This window comes from Marmota monax, unplaced genomic scaffold (assembly GCF_021218885.2).
Source record: "Marmota monax isolate L192 unplaced genomic scaffold, Marmota_monax_Labrador192_F-V1.1 WCK01_AAM20220418_F8-fsc00048, whole genome shotgun sequence".
Taxonomy (NCBI): Eukaryota; Metazoa; Chordata; class Mammalia; order Rodentia; family Sciuridae; genus Marmota; species Marmota monax.
In genome coordinates, this window is record NW_026694895.1 from 124,237 (window position 1) to 137,394 (window position 13,158).

At 35.1% G+C, this 13,158-nt stretch overlaps 1 protein-coding gene and 1 non-coding gene across 2 annotated transcripts in view; both read right to left on the reverse strand.

Annotated features, from left to right (window-relative positions):
- LOC124080853 (plakophilin-4-like) overlaps positions 1–13,158 on the reverse strand; it is a 169,564-nt gene that overhangs the window by 115,541 nt on the left and 40,865 nt on the right. The gene's annotated exons all lie outside the window — the stretch shown is intronic.
- LOC124080909 (U6 spliceosomal RNA) lies at positions 6,180–6,286 on the reverse strand. The gene has a single exon (XR_006847904.1). It is a non-coding gene; the product is annotated as a U6 spliceosomal RNA (small nuclear RNA).

Here is a 13,158-nt window from a genome sequence, read left to right on the forward strand (position 1 = left end):
AAGATTATTTAAAAAACTGATTATAAAAATGTTCAGGGAATTAAACAAAGACCCAAGGAATGAATAAAGAAAGCAGATAACGAAGACAAAAGACCATTTCAATGAAGAAACAGAGATATTGAAAAAATACTAATCAAAACTCCTGGAAATGAAAGACACATGAACAAAATTAAAAATTCACTTTAAAGCATCACCAATAGATTAGAATGCTAAGAAAACAGAACGTCATACAGTGAAGACAGTGTATAGGAATTTAAACACTCAGTATGCAGTAAAAAAAAAAAATTAAACGACCATGACCAGAATATACAAGAACTCTGGGATACATGAGAACATGGAGACACAGGGTAAAGGTATAAAGAACATTTTCAATGAAATGGTAACAGGAAACTTTCCCCATATCAGAAATAAAATAGACATCAACATATAGAAGCATGCAAAACCCCAAATAGATAGATCAGAAAAGAAATTCTCCAGGACATGTCAAAATCAAAATGATTAACATAGAAAATAAGGAAAGAATATTAAAACCTGTAAGAAAAAAAAGTCAGGTTGCATTTAAAACCAAACCAATAAGGCTCACCTCTGACTTCTCAACTCAGATTGTAAAATCAAGGAGAATCTAGAATGAGCTATCCAGACATTAAAAGAAAGCAAATGCAAATCAAACTCTTTCAAAATCATTGAGGAAATAAAAACTTTCCATGACAAGGATAAAGTAAAAAAAAATTCATGACCACTAAGGCCAGCACTACAAAGAATACTCTAAGATATATTGCACACAGAGGAACTTAAAAACAACACCCAAAGTCCCCAAGTAGATGCAGATCATTAAAAGAGTAATCAACTAAATGAAAATCATGACAGAATTAATTACAGCAAATAGATCAAAATGACAGGAAACCACAAACACACATACATAATAATATTTAATGTAAATGGTCTCAATATCCCAGTTAAAAGACACAAATTATCAGAATGGAAAAAAAGAGAAGATCCAACTATATGCTATTTGTAAAAGATGCATCTCATAGGCAAAAGCACTCAAAGGCTGAAGGTAAGAATGGAAAAAAAAAAATTCCACGCAAATTGAGTCTAAAAACAAATAGGAGTAACTATTCTCCTATCTGACAAGTAAATTTCAAGCATGAATTCCGAAGAGACAAAGAAGGCCACTACATTCAGGTAAAGGGAACAATCCAATGAGAAGATATAACAATAGTGAACAAATATGGTTCAAATGCACCTAACTGAATAAATAACAACACACTTCTTGACAGGAAATCCCAAATAGACCCCAGTGCAATAATACTGGGTGATTTCACCACACTCTTATCACCAATACAGATAATTCAAACATAAAATCTATAAAGATATTACTAAATTAAATAATACTATAAAATCAAATGGACCTAATGAACATCTACAGAATAGTTTACCCAAAATAGGTGAATTTACCTTCTTTTGGTAATGGAATCTTTTGCTTATGGAATCTTCTCCAAAATGAACTATATTGTAGGTTATAATTTTAAATCTTAGTAAATACAAAATAATTATATAAATAAATAAATTTTTAAAAGGATATAATTTAATATAATCCTGGTAGAAATCAATAGCAAGAAAATATTAGAAACCACATAAACACATAAGATTGGACAATAATCTTTTAAATGAAGAATGGATCACAGAAAAGTTAGAGAAGAAATTGAGAAATTTTTAGATACAAATGAGAACAGAGATACAGTCTATCAAAATCTCTGGAATAACATGAAATAAGTTGTACAACGAAAATTTATAGCACCAACTGTCTACATTTAAAAAAATGTAGAGAAATTCCAAATAAATAAGCTTATGCTCCACCTCAAGATCTTAGAAAAGAACAAACTAATTCCAAAATCAGCAGAAGATAGGAAATAATTAATTAAGGTCAGAGCCAAAATTAATGAAATTCAGAATTTAAAAAAACACAAAGAATCAATGCAACAAAGATGTAGTAGATGCAAAAATCTTAATAAAATATTAGCAAACCACATTCAAAAACACATGAAGAAGATAGTACACCAAGATAAAGTGAGTTTCATCCCAGAGACACAAGGTTGGCTAAACATATGCAAATCATTAATTGTAATTTACCAATTAAACAGAGTTAGGGACAAGAACCATATGATCATCTCAGTAGATGAAGAAAAGGCCTCTGATAACAGCAGACATTCATGTTTAAAAAGACTAGGTAAACTAGGAATAGAAGAAACTTACCTTCACTAATCCAAAGTCAATATATCATACTAAATGAAGAAAAACTGAAAACATTTCAGTTAAGATCAGGAAGAAGACAAGGTTGTTCACTCTCAATACTTAAATTCAATGAGATTCTCGAAACTCTAACCAGAGCAATCAGGCAATAGAAGGAAATTAAAGGGCTACAAATAGGAAAAGTAAAAGTATCTCTGCTGATGATATTATCTTATATCTATAAGACTCAAAAAACCCCAAAAATCTCTCTACCAGATGACTTCTGCATCTGATAAATGAATTCAGCAAACTAACAGAATACAAAATCAACATACATAAATCAATAGCTTCCCAATACTCTGACAGATATTTTGCTAAGAAACCATCCTTTCCCAATAACCTGAAAAAAATATGGAAATAAATCTAAGCAAGGAGGAGAACGATCTCTACAATGAAATTTATAGAAAACTGAAAACCCTAAAGATCTTCGAAGATGGAAAGACTTCCATGCTCTTGAACAGGGAGAATCAATACTGTCAAAATGGCCATACTATGAAAAGCAATATACATTATTCAATGCAATCCCCATTGAAATATCAATGACATTTTTCACAGAAATAGAAGAAAAAAAAAGTCCTTAAATTCATTTGGAAGAATAAGAGACCCAAAGTAGCTAAAGCAATCCTGAGCAAGAAGAGCAATGCTCCTGGTATCACAATACCCGATCTTAAATTATATTACGGAGCTATAGTAATAAATACAGCACGGTATTGGCATCAAAATAGACATAAAGACCAATGGAACAGAATAGAAGTCAGAGACAAAACTACATACTTATACCCATTTGATACTTGACAAAGATGCCAAAAATATATGTTGGAGAAAAGAAAGCCTTCTAAACAAATGGAGCTGGGAAAATTGCATATCCATATATGGAAAAATGAAATTAGATACCCATCTCTTACCCTGCACAAAAGTCAAATCAAACAGGACCAAAGACCAGGTATTTGACCAGAAATCTTGAAACTGCTAGATGAAAACACAGTCAAAACTCCATCTCAAAGGTACGGACAATGATTTCCTTAACAGGACCCCTAAAAGCTCAAGAAATAATACCAAAAATTAATACATAAGATGCCATTAAATTAAAAAGCTTCTGTACAGCAAATAAAAAGTTTAATTGCATGAAGAGAGAGCCTACAGAATGGTTGAAATATCTTTGCCAGCTGCTCCTCTGATAGGGTATTAATACTCAGAATATATAAAGAAATTTAAAAAAAACCCTAACACCAAATAAATAAATAAATAACCCAATCAAATGGGGAAAATAACTAAACAGATACTTCTCAAAATAAGAAATACAAATGGCTAACACATATATGACAAAATGTTCAATATCTCTAGCAATCAGGGAAATGCAAATAAAACTATTCTGAGATTTTAACTCACTCCATTCAAAATATGGCAATTATCAAGAATACAAATATTAATAAATGCTGGTGAGGATGTGGGAAAAAAGGTGCATGCATGCATTGCTGAAGGGAATGCAAATTAGTACAACTCTCAGGAAAGCAGTATGAAAGTCCTAAAAAATTAGGAATAGAACCACAATATGATTCAGCTACCCCACTACTCAATATATATCCAAAAGAACTAAAGTCAGTATACTATAGCAATAACAGCCATTTCAATGTTTATAATAGCACAATTCACAAGAGTCAGCTTATGGAATGAGCCCAGATGTCTGTCGATAGGTGAATGAATCAAACAAAGTAATACATATGCACAACAGAATTTTATTCAGCCATAAAGAAGAATAAAATTATGGCATTTGCTGGTACATGTATGGAAATGGAACACATCATGATAAGTGCAATAAGACACACTTAGAAAATCAGGGCAGAAATTTTCTCTCTTATGTGAGAGCTACAACAAAATAAAGAAAAGAAAGCAGGAAATAGGGAGGACATCACAAAGATATTGGGATCGGTAAAGTGGAAGAAGATTGAGAGGGGAAAGAGGAGGAAATATGAAATAAATTTAACAGCATATATCAATATACCACAGGGAATTTCACCTTTATGTATGTGTAGAAAGTACCAAACAAAAATAAATAAATGAATGAGTGAAAGGAAGATCAGTGGAATAGAGGAAGGAGCATAGGAGGAAAGAAGAGGGAAAGGAAAGGGAGATAGGGATTGAAATCAAATTCTATGTATATATAATTTTGTCAAAATGAACCCAACTACTATGTATAGTTATAATGCTCTAATTAAAAACAACAACAACAACAACAACAACAACAAAACGGCACTATTTACCAAAAATCCTAAACCAATGATTCTCAAAGTGTGATCTGGCAATATCAGCAACAGCCCACACCTACTGAATCAGAAACTCTAAGAACAGGGCCCAATAATCTGAATTTTAACAATCTATCCAGGTGATTCTGATACACACTGAAGGCTGAGAATCACTATTCTAAATAAAAAGCATTTAGTAATACAATTAAACAAGTGCTTTTATAACTGTATATGTAAAGATGAAAGTAAGTTTATGTTCATATTTGTAGAAAATTCTATAATAAAAATGGTAGATAATTTCTTCTTTTCAAAATTTGTTCTTTTGGGGCTAGGGATGTGGCTCAAGCAGTAGCACGCTCGCCTGGCATGCATGCGGCCCGGGTTCGATCCTCAGCACCACATACAAACAAAGATGTTGTGTCCACCTAGAACTAAAAAATAAATATTAAAAAAAAAATTCTCTCTCTCTAAAAAAAAATTGTTCTTTTTAGATATACATGAAAGTACATTTTGACATAATATACATACATGGAGTATAATATTCTAATTAGAATCCTATTCTTGTGATTATACATCTGGAGTTTCACTGTGGTGTATTCCTATATGAACACAGTGAAGTTATGTCTGATTCATTCCACTGTCTTTCCTATTCCTATCTCCCCTCTTCCCTTCATTCCCCTTTCTCTACTCCAAAGTTGTATTTTTCCTGTCATCCCCCTTGTTCTGTGTTAGTATCCACATATCAGAAAGAACATTCGGCCTTTTTTTTTTTTTTTTTTCTTTGGGGGGGGGGGGAGAGTGGCTTATTTCACTTAGCATGATAGTTTCTAGATTCATTCATTTACCAGCAAAAGTCACAAAGTCATTCTTTTTTATGGCTGAGTAATAGTCCATTGTATATATAATACCACATTTTCTTTACCCATTCATCTGTTGAAGGGCACTTTGGTTGGTTCCATAGTTTAGGTATTGTGAGTAGAGCTGTTATAAACATTGATGTGGCTGTATCACTATAGTATGCTGATTTTAACTCCTTTGGATATGTACCAATGAATGGTATAATCAGGTCAAATGGCGATTCTACTCCGTTTTCTGAGAAATTTTCATGCTGCTTTCCATAGTGGTTGCACCAATTTGCAGTCTCACCAACAATGCATGAATGTCCCCCTTTCCCCACATCCTCACCAACATTTATTATTGCTTATATTCTTGAAAAATGCTATTCTGACTGGAGATGAAATCTCAGTAATTTTAATTTGCACTTCTCTAATTGCTAGAGATGTCAAACATTTTTTTCATATATTTGTTGACCATTCATATTTTTTCTTCTGTGAAGTCCTATTCAGTTCCTTTGCCCATTTATTGATTGGGTTATTTGGGTTTTTGTTAAAAGAGTTTTGAGTTCTTTATATATCCTAGAGATTAATGTTCTGAGTTACAGGTGGCAAAGATTTACTCCCATTCTGTAGGTTCTCTCTTCATATTCTTAATTTTTTCCTTTGGTGTAAAGAGGCCTTTTAGTTGGACACTGTCCTATTTATTGATTCTTGATTTTACTCCTTGAGCTTTAGGAGTCTTGTTGCAGAAGTCAGTTCTTAAGTGGACATGATGGAGAGTGGGGCTTAAACTTTCTTTTGTATGTACAAAACTATGGAATGCTTCACAGATTTGTGTCTCATTCTTGTGCAGGGACCATGCTAATCTTCTCTGTATGGTTCCAATTTTAGCATACATGCTGCCAAAGAGAGCATGATAATTTCTTCTTAACAACGCAAATAATACTGCTCTTTTAGGCTCTCAATAATTAACTCAAAAATATTTAATCTACTGAGTTTGATTAAATAGTTTCAAGAAAATGAATGGCATAATAATCTCTGCCTGGGTGTTAAAATTACCAATTACAAAGAAGACGGTTTTAGAATATACAAAGTTTTAACAAAATTTCAATGAACAACGGAAGATCTTAATTTTTGGAAGTAACATTTCAAAACTAAAAGTGTATCCTCACTTTAAGAAAACAATCTGAGGGCTGTGTTGTAGCTCAGTGGTAGAGAGCTTGCATAGCATGTGTGAGTCCCTGGGTTTGATCCCCAGCACCACATAAAACTAAATAAACAAAATAAAGGTACGATTCCATCTACAACTAAAAATATTCTTTAAAAAGGAAAAGGATTTGATAAAATATAAATTTATATCACAATATAATTTCATTTTACAAAGACATTCTTTGCCTTATAAAATTACCTATGGGCTTTAATTTTCCTAACAAGTTTAATGTCTTAGACATTAATATTTGTTTAAAAATCATCAAAATATTTCTGACTCCTCAGGGAAGAAATGAGAAGCAAAATGAGACAAGGGAATCACACACTTAAGTGTTAAGAGTCAGCCACCAATTAAATATGAAACAATTTATAAAGATAAAGCATTACTGAAATTCCTTTTGCTAGATCTTCCACATGAGTTAACGACATATGTCCATGAAATATTAGAAGCATAGCAAGTAGAGTCAACGACTTGAAAATTGCTTACATCATCTGACAAATCTCATTTCCAGGAGCTTTTTCAATTCCTTCACATGTGTTATGGCTCCAACTTTTAATTAGGCTTAAGAATTCCTACAAGGGGAGATTCTAACTGGATTTATACAAAACAGATGTGGCTAGAAAAGCTGAGTTACATGACAGGCCTAAGGACTTTAACATGTATTACCAAGAATTCCCACAGTATTCTTAAATATATAAATACAAGACCACAGAACAGAAAGTCTCAAGGATTTGTGCCAAAAGTTTATTTTAAAACATAAAGAGCTTACTATGCTTTTATGAATGCCTTTTATTCTTATAAAAGCCATCTCTAACATATTACAGAAGTTGTACCAATGTAAGCAAACATTCTGCAACACCATAGCTCCTATTAGCATGTGAGTGAACCCAACTAGTTGACTGACTCACTTTGTGTGTCTATCTGGGCCAAGGGTATTTGGTAATTTCCCTAACCGATGAGTTTTTATGTTTTACAAGAGATCAGTTGGGCTGCAGAACTGCAAAGACATCAGGTGGTAGGAGGGAGTTCAACTCTGAAGTGACTTTAGTAATCTACGTGGAGCTGGACCTGAGAGGAAGGTGAAGGGTGAGGAGAAGACACTTCCCTTGAACACAGGTTTGTGCCCTGGAAAAAGGCAGAGGTAAGAACCGAAAGAGGCAATCTTGTCATTTGAGTTTTAGTGCTTAAGGGGATTGAAAGACAATTCAAACTAAGGTTTCTAGCCCAGGACACTAACTTGGAAATAAAGACTCCTCTTAAAGCTTCTTTACAAGCTTTTTGGGGAACCCTCCTCCACTAGGAATAGTCTCAGAAGAGATCAGAACCAGAGACTTATGGACCCTATGCTGCAAAGAAGAAATATGGGTGCTAATGGATCTGGGGGTCACTACTGTGTCCATTACCTTATTTCTAGGCATCATCTTCAAGAGTTCTGTTAAGTTTACACCCATCAGCTAAGCCAGGTTGTAACAGTTTCTAAAACATGTTTGCTGACTGGTAGTAGGGGCTTGAGATTTTCATGATATTAATCTTTCAAATCCAAGTGGATGGTCTACTCTTCAACATGAAAGCAGTAAAGCAAAGTCAAATAAACAGCTTTCCCCTTTTACTCTATTTTATGTAGTTAAGTGTTTCTACCTTCAAAAAAAAAAATCCAATAAGGATGTAAACATCATCAAATGTGCTTTATAAACATTGTCCAGACACTGCCCAACGTAATCAGACTCTTAAGGTATACATTGTGGAAAGCCCTCTGATTTTATAAATGATTCTGTAGCTGTAAGTATACTAAGGTCTAAAAACTAAATGGGAAGATTGAAGTCACAACCTGTCTTAGACAAGAAAACTTTACCCAGGCAAACATCTACACAGTGATGTTATACATTGGCTGAAACAGTGAAAAAATGAATCAAAACTGGTACATATTAGGGCAGCTGAAATAATAATTATGCACCTTTCACTGATCTATGAAACTTGGTTCCGCAGTTTACATCCTTATTGGATTTTTTTTTTTTTTTTTGAAGATAGAAACACTTAACTACATAAAACTTGGTTCCTCACTTAAGTGCTTTAATCTTCCTCTTCTACAAAATACCTAGCATCAGGTAGAGGCAGGAGTGAAAAGTTCTGGAGCACAGCCAACCCACTGGCACTGCAGTGACACTTGCTGCAGTTTAGCTTGGTGGGCTAATCAAGTGCCATGGATGCATGTCAGTGGAGAGTACAAGCAGCTGCTCCATGAGAACCTCAAACAGGGAGGCTGTGCAGGGCAGGGAAGGAGAAATCTGTTAAGATGCATTAAAGCACAGCTTTGAGCAGTGTGGCATCTGTGGAATGCTGAGAAACAGAAGTACGAAAAACCAACTTGGCATGTAGCTATTAGAAATTGAATGGTTCATTTTAAGTGACGTCAGTGGATATCCAGAGGCCAAAAAGACAGAGCTACAAGGCAACAATAAATGTTGGGGTTTGTTGTTGTTGTTTTGTTTTTATTAAGTGAATATTGGTAATATTAGCCTTTTTTGTTAATGCATCTCAGAAGTCAGTTAGTATACCAGAGGCCACAGAGGCAATAAGATCTGGTACAGCAAAACAGGGAAGCCTGCCCAAAGAGTACAGTATTCACAAGGTACTGCTGAGCTCAACCTTTCTTTGGGGAGATTCTAGGATGCTTGCCATCCTTGCCAAGTTGAATCTAAAGCCCTTCTGTGCTCAGGTTTAGCAGCCATGCTAAATTTCCCTGGATTTCTGAGGTCTCAAAGTAACAGCTCTACAAAACGACTCCAAGTTAGAGGCGACATCAAACAGCAGAGTATAAGCAGGAAGGCTAATGAAGATTTTGAGTATATCATAACCCCCCTGAAATAGGGACCAATAGCTCTTATAAGTACAATTGTCATAGAAGCTCAGAACATGAGTACTTTCTCACTAGCCCATTTCCTCTCGTAGATATCTGCATCTCTCTGAATTATTTCCCACATTCAAGGTCCAAAGTGGCCAACTCTACAAAAGAAGTCCATGGATCTGGTCCAGCAATGTGGGAGAGCTGTCTCAGCCTCATCCATGATGTCATTGACTCTGTGGTTGCAGTAACTCGGACTTGGAGGTACCTCATGAAAAAACAACCAGAAAACATGGATACCTTTACCATATGTAGGCTTATATTTTTCCCCCTGTGGTACTGCTGTTAAGTTAAATAAGCACTGCATTTTCTGTTGCTCAGGGAAACAAACTATCTATAAACATGGAGAGCTTTTGTGCCTTTTCTTTATAGAACCAGGTTTTATTGAGGAAGGGTTATCTTTATATGTTGCTATTATACATGTTTATCAAAAAACAAAAACATATTTGTAAGGCAAAAATTAAATTGTCTGCAGGCTTAATAATAGATCTTGACTGATATAATCAACAAGGTTGTCATTACTGGCAGTTATCTGAATGATTGCTTTCTCTACAAAAGCAACTGAACAGACTAGGTCCTTAACATTTGCTACTGTTCCATGGTGTGCGCTGCACTGCGGTTAGGACGTTCCAGCTCCTCGCCAAAGAAAGAGAAACGATGGGAGTGCTAAAAATAAAGTAATTAGGAAACAAACATGCAAGATCAGCCTGCCCTGATTATTCATGAATGTAAAATACACTAAATTACTTTATACTGTCCATAAAAGTGCCAACCACTTACCATTGAAGATGACTTTCATGACTGCTTTCTCTAGCAGTAGTATACTAATTAGAACTTTCTAACATTTCTGGGAAATTACTGCCTCACCTTTTGATATATGCTGTTCTGCATTATAACAGAATCAGAAGTTGCAAATTCAAGTCTAGAGAGGTGAGACTAATTCATGCATCCTACTCTCTAAAACCCCTATAGCTATATTCTGTGTGCTCCAATATCATTCATTTTACTTAAGAAATCTATAACTAATCTATGGGCAAGGACATTTTTTTAAAAATTCAGTTCAAGTATTGACATTCCCCTACCCCCCCCCAAAAAAAAATAAATAACCTCATTTCTATCTGGGTAGATAAAGAACATGTACAATGGTATGATTTAGAACACACTGTCATGAAGCCAGTCCACCAAGATTTCAATATATAGTAAGGGTCAGTGGTCTTCTGCTCTGCCACCCACATAGATACAAATGTTCCTCCATGCCAGGATACATATGCCCAATTATCCTTTAGGAATGTCAGAACACTGACCTCGCTATTCTAACTCAAATGCAAGCATGTGAGCTAAATTTTATTGGGCCAAAACTCAGTAGTGTTACAGTTTCTCTGTAACTAGAGACAAAACTGGGTCACAAGAACTATCTTCTTCTAAGAACAAGCTAGGTAAACAAGCAAGGTAGGTCACAGTTATTACTTCACTGATAGAAGTTGTCAAATGGGGCAGGCTATTGGGCTTGCTCTGGGTTTTGCTTTGTATGAGTGGACAATGCCCATCCACCTGGTTTGGTTGAAGTACACCCTCTACAGAGCTGTTGTAAAAGGGGTCAATTTATTCAATCTTAAAAAAAGAAAAATGTGCAATGGATCATTTAGTCTTATGTACTTGAACTTCACAAGCCAGGCATGATTGTGCATGCCTGAAATCCTAGTGACTTAGGAGGCTGAGGTAGGAGAATTCAAGTTTGAGACCAGGCTCAACAGCTTAGCAAGGCCCTAAGCAATATAGTGAGAACCTGTCTCAAAATAAAAAATTAAAAATGGCTGGGGATAGAACTCAGTGGTAAAAGCACCCCTAGGTTCAACCCTTAGTACAACCCCCAACCCCGCCAAAAAAAGCTTCATAAGCTTTCCCCCTTAACCACATAGTAAACTGCTCAAATTATAAAGTGATTATTCTGGACCCCAGAAAGCACCCCTTCATTAGGCTCTTTCATGCAGGGTGCTTTACTGGCCTTCCTGTAAGCATGTACACTTGTTTTGAATCCAAGAACAATGAGCTGATGGACCAGTCCTACTCTTTTCTGTGGCCACAGGCTGTGCTACAGAAAGCTGAGCCTGGTCAGCAGAACCAGAATTGACTAGATCACCAAAAAGTCTCTTAACCCTGGAAGGTTTAAAATAAATAAATAAATAATCCGAATACCGGCACAGGGTTGCTGGTATTATCTGGATGAATGGAGCAGGAATAGAGTCAAGATTCTATGAACAGCTAAAGACTGTCCTTTCTACCAACTTGTCTGCATTGTTTAATACTGCAGATATTGAGAAGAAATATCCTGGAGAAGGTGACTATTAGGCAAGCATCAGTCAGCATAGTATACTAGTTTCCTAATGAGTATCACTAAAGGAATGCTGGAAAGAAAAATGAAGCTGAAGAAACAAAATTACATTTAACAACATTAAAAAAAAGAAAGAAAAAATAGTTAACCTTTTAAAAGTATTTCACAACACTAATTTGAAACAAAGTACCAAAATACAGAGTGCACAGTAAGAATAAAAGACTGTTAAAATACTTTTTATGCTTGGGTAGGTTTTTTTTTTCTCATTTCAAATCACCATATAATTCTAATTTTATATTCAGATTCATTTTTAAATGTATAAAATGCTACACAACTTATTAGCCCCCCCCCCCCAACTCTTTTCTGCCCATCCTCACAAAGCATTAAGGCTATTATCCATTTTTGTTTGTATTTTCTGGTTTATTATGGAGCAAAGACTTAGGATGGGGTGGGGGGAACCTTCCCTCATTATTTTCCTACCACACTCCATATCAAAGTTCATAATACCTAAAAACACCATATAAACCTGAGTTCTACCCTATATGACTTCTGTTTATTTTTTAATCTATCTATCTATCTATTGGGGTGTGTGTGTGTGTGTGTGTGTGTGTGTGAGAGAGAGAGAGAGAGAGAGAGAGAGAGAGAGAGAGAGAGAGAGAGATTTTGAGTGTACACTGATAGGAAATGTTAACTGGGATTTTAAATGTTGGAACAGTATTTGAAATCAGATGTCTGAGCTCCACCTTTGTCTTTGAAATGTTAATGCTATAACAGCAACATCAGCAATAAACTGTTGAATATTCTCTTGAGTCAGGCAATGTGGAGCACTTTACAACCCTACACTGCCTAAACTTGAAGGGGAAACTAATTACCCGGAATACTTGTTTCACAGATGAGAACACAAAGCCAGAAAAGGTAAATAACTTGCCTAAGGTCACACAGCTAATAAGTGACACATCTGGGCCCAAGGCCAGGTCCATCTGACACTGGAGCTCTTAACCACCACGTTCCCTGTCAGTTTCAAGAGGACTGCGACACTATTTCTTTAACCCCAGACTAAAAAATTAGAGAAAAAACAAAAAAAGAGATTAAAAACAAATGTAGCCTAGCACAGAACAGTAAAGTTATTGTACTACTGTAGTCCTTTCAAAAATTATTTGTTTGGGGCCTGGGAAAGAGCTCAATGGTACAGCATATACTTAGCATGAAAAAGGCCCTGAATTTGATCCCTAGCACCCTCCCCAAAAAATAATAAAAAATGAAAAATAAATGTGTTTCAATGAATCCTTATTTACCATAATGAAACATTAAAAATACCTGCATGGAAACATATCCTTAAGAAT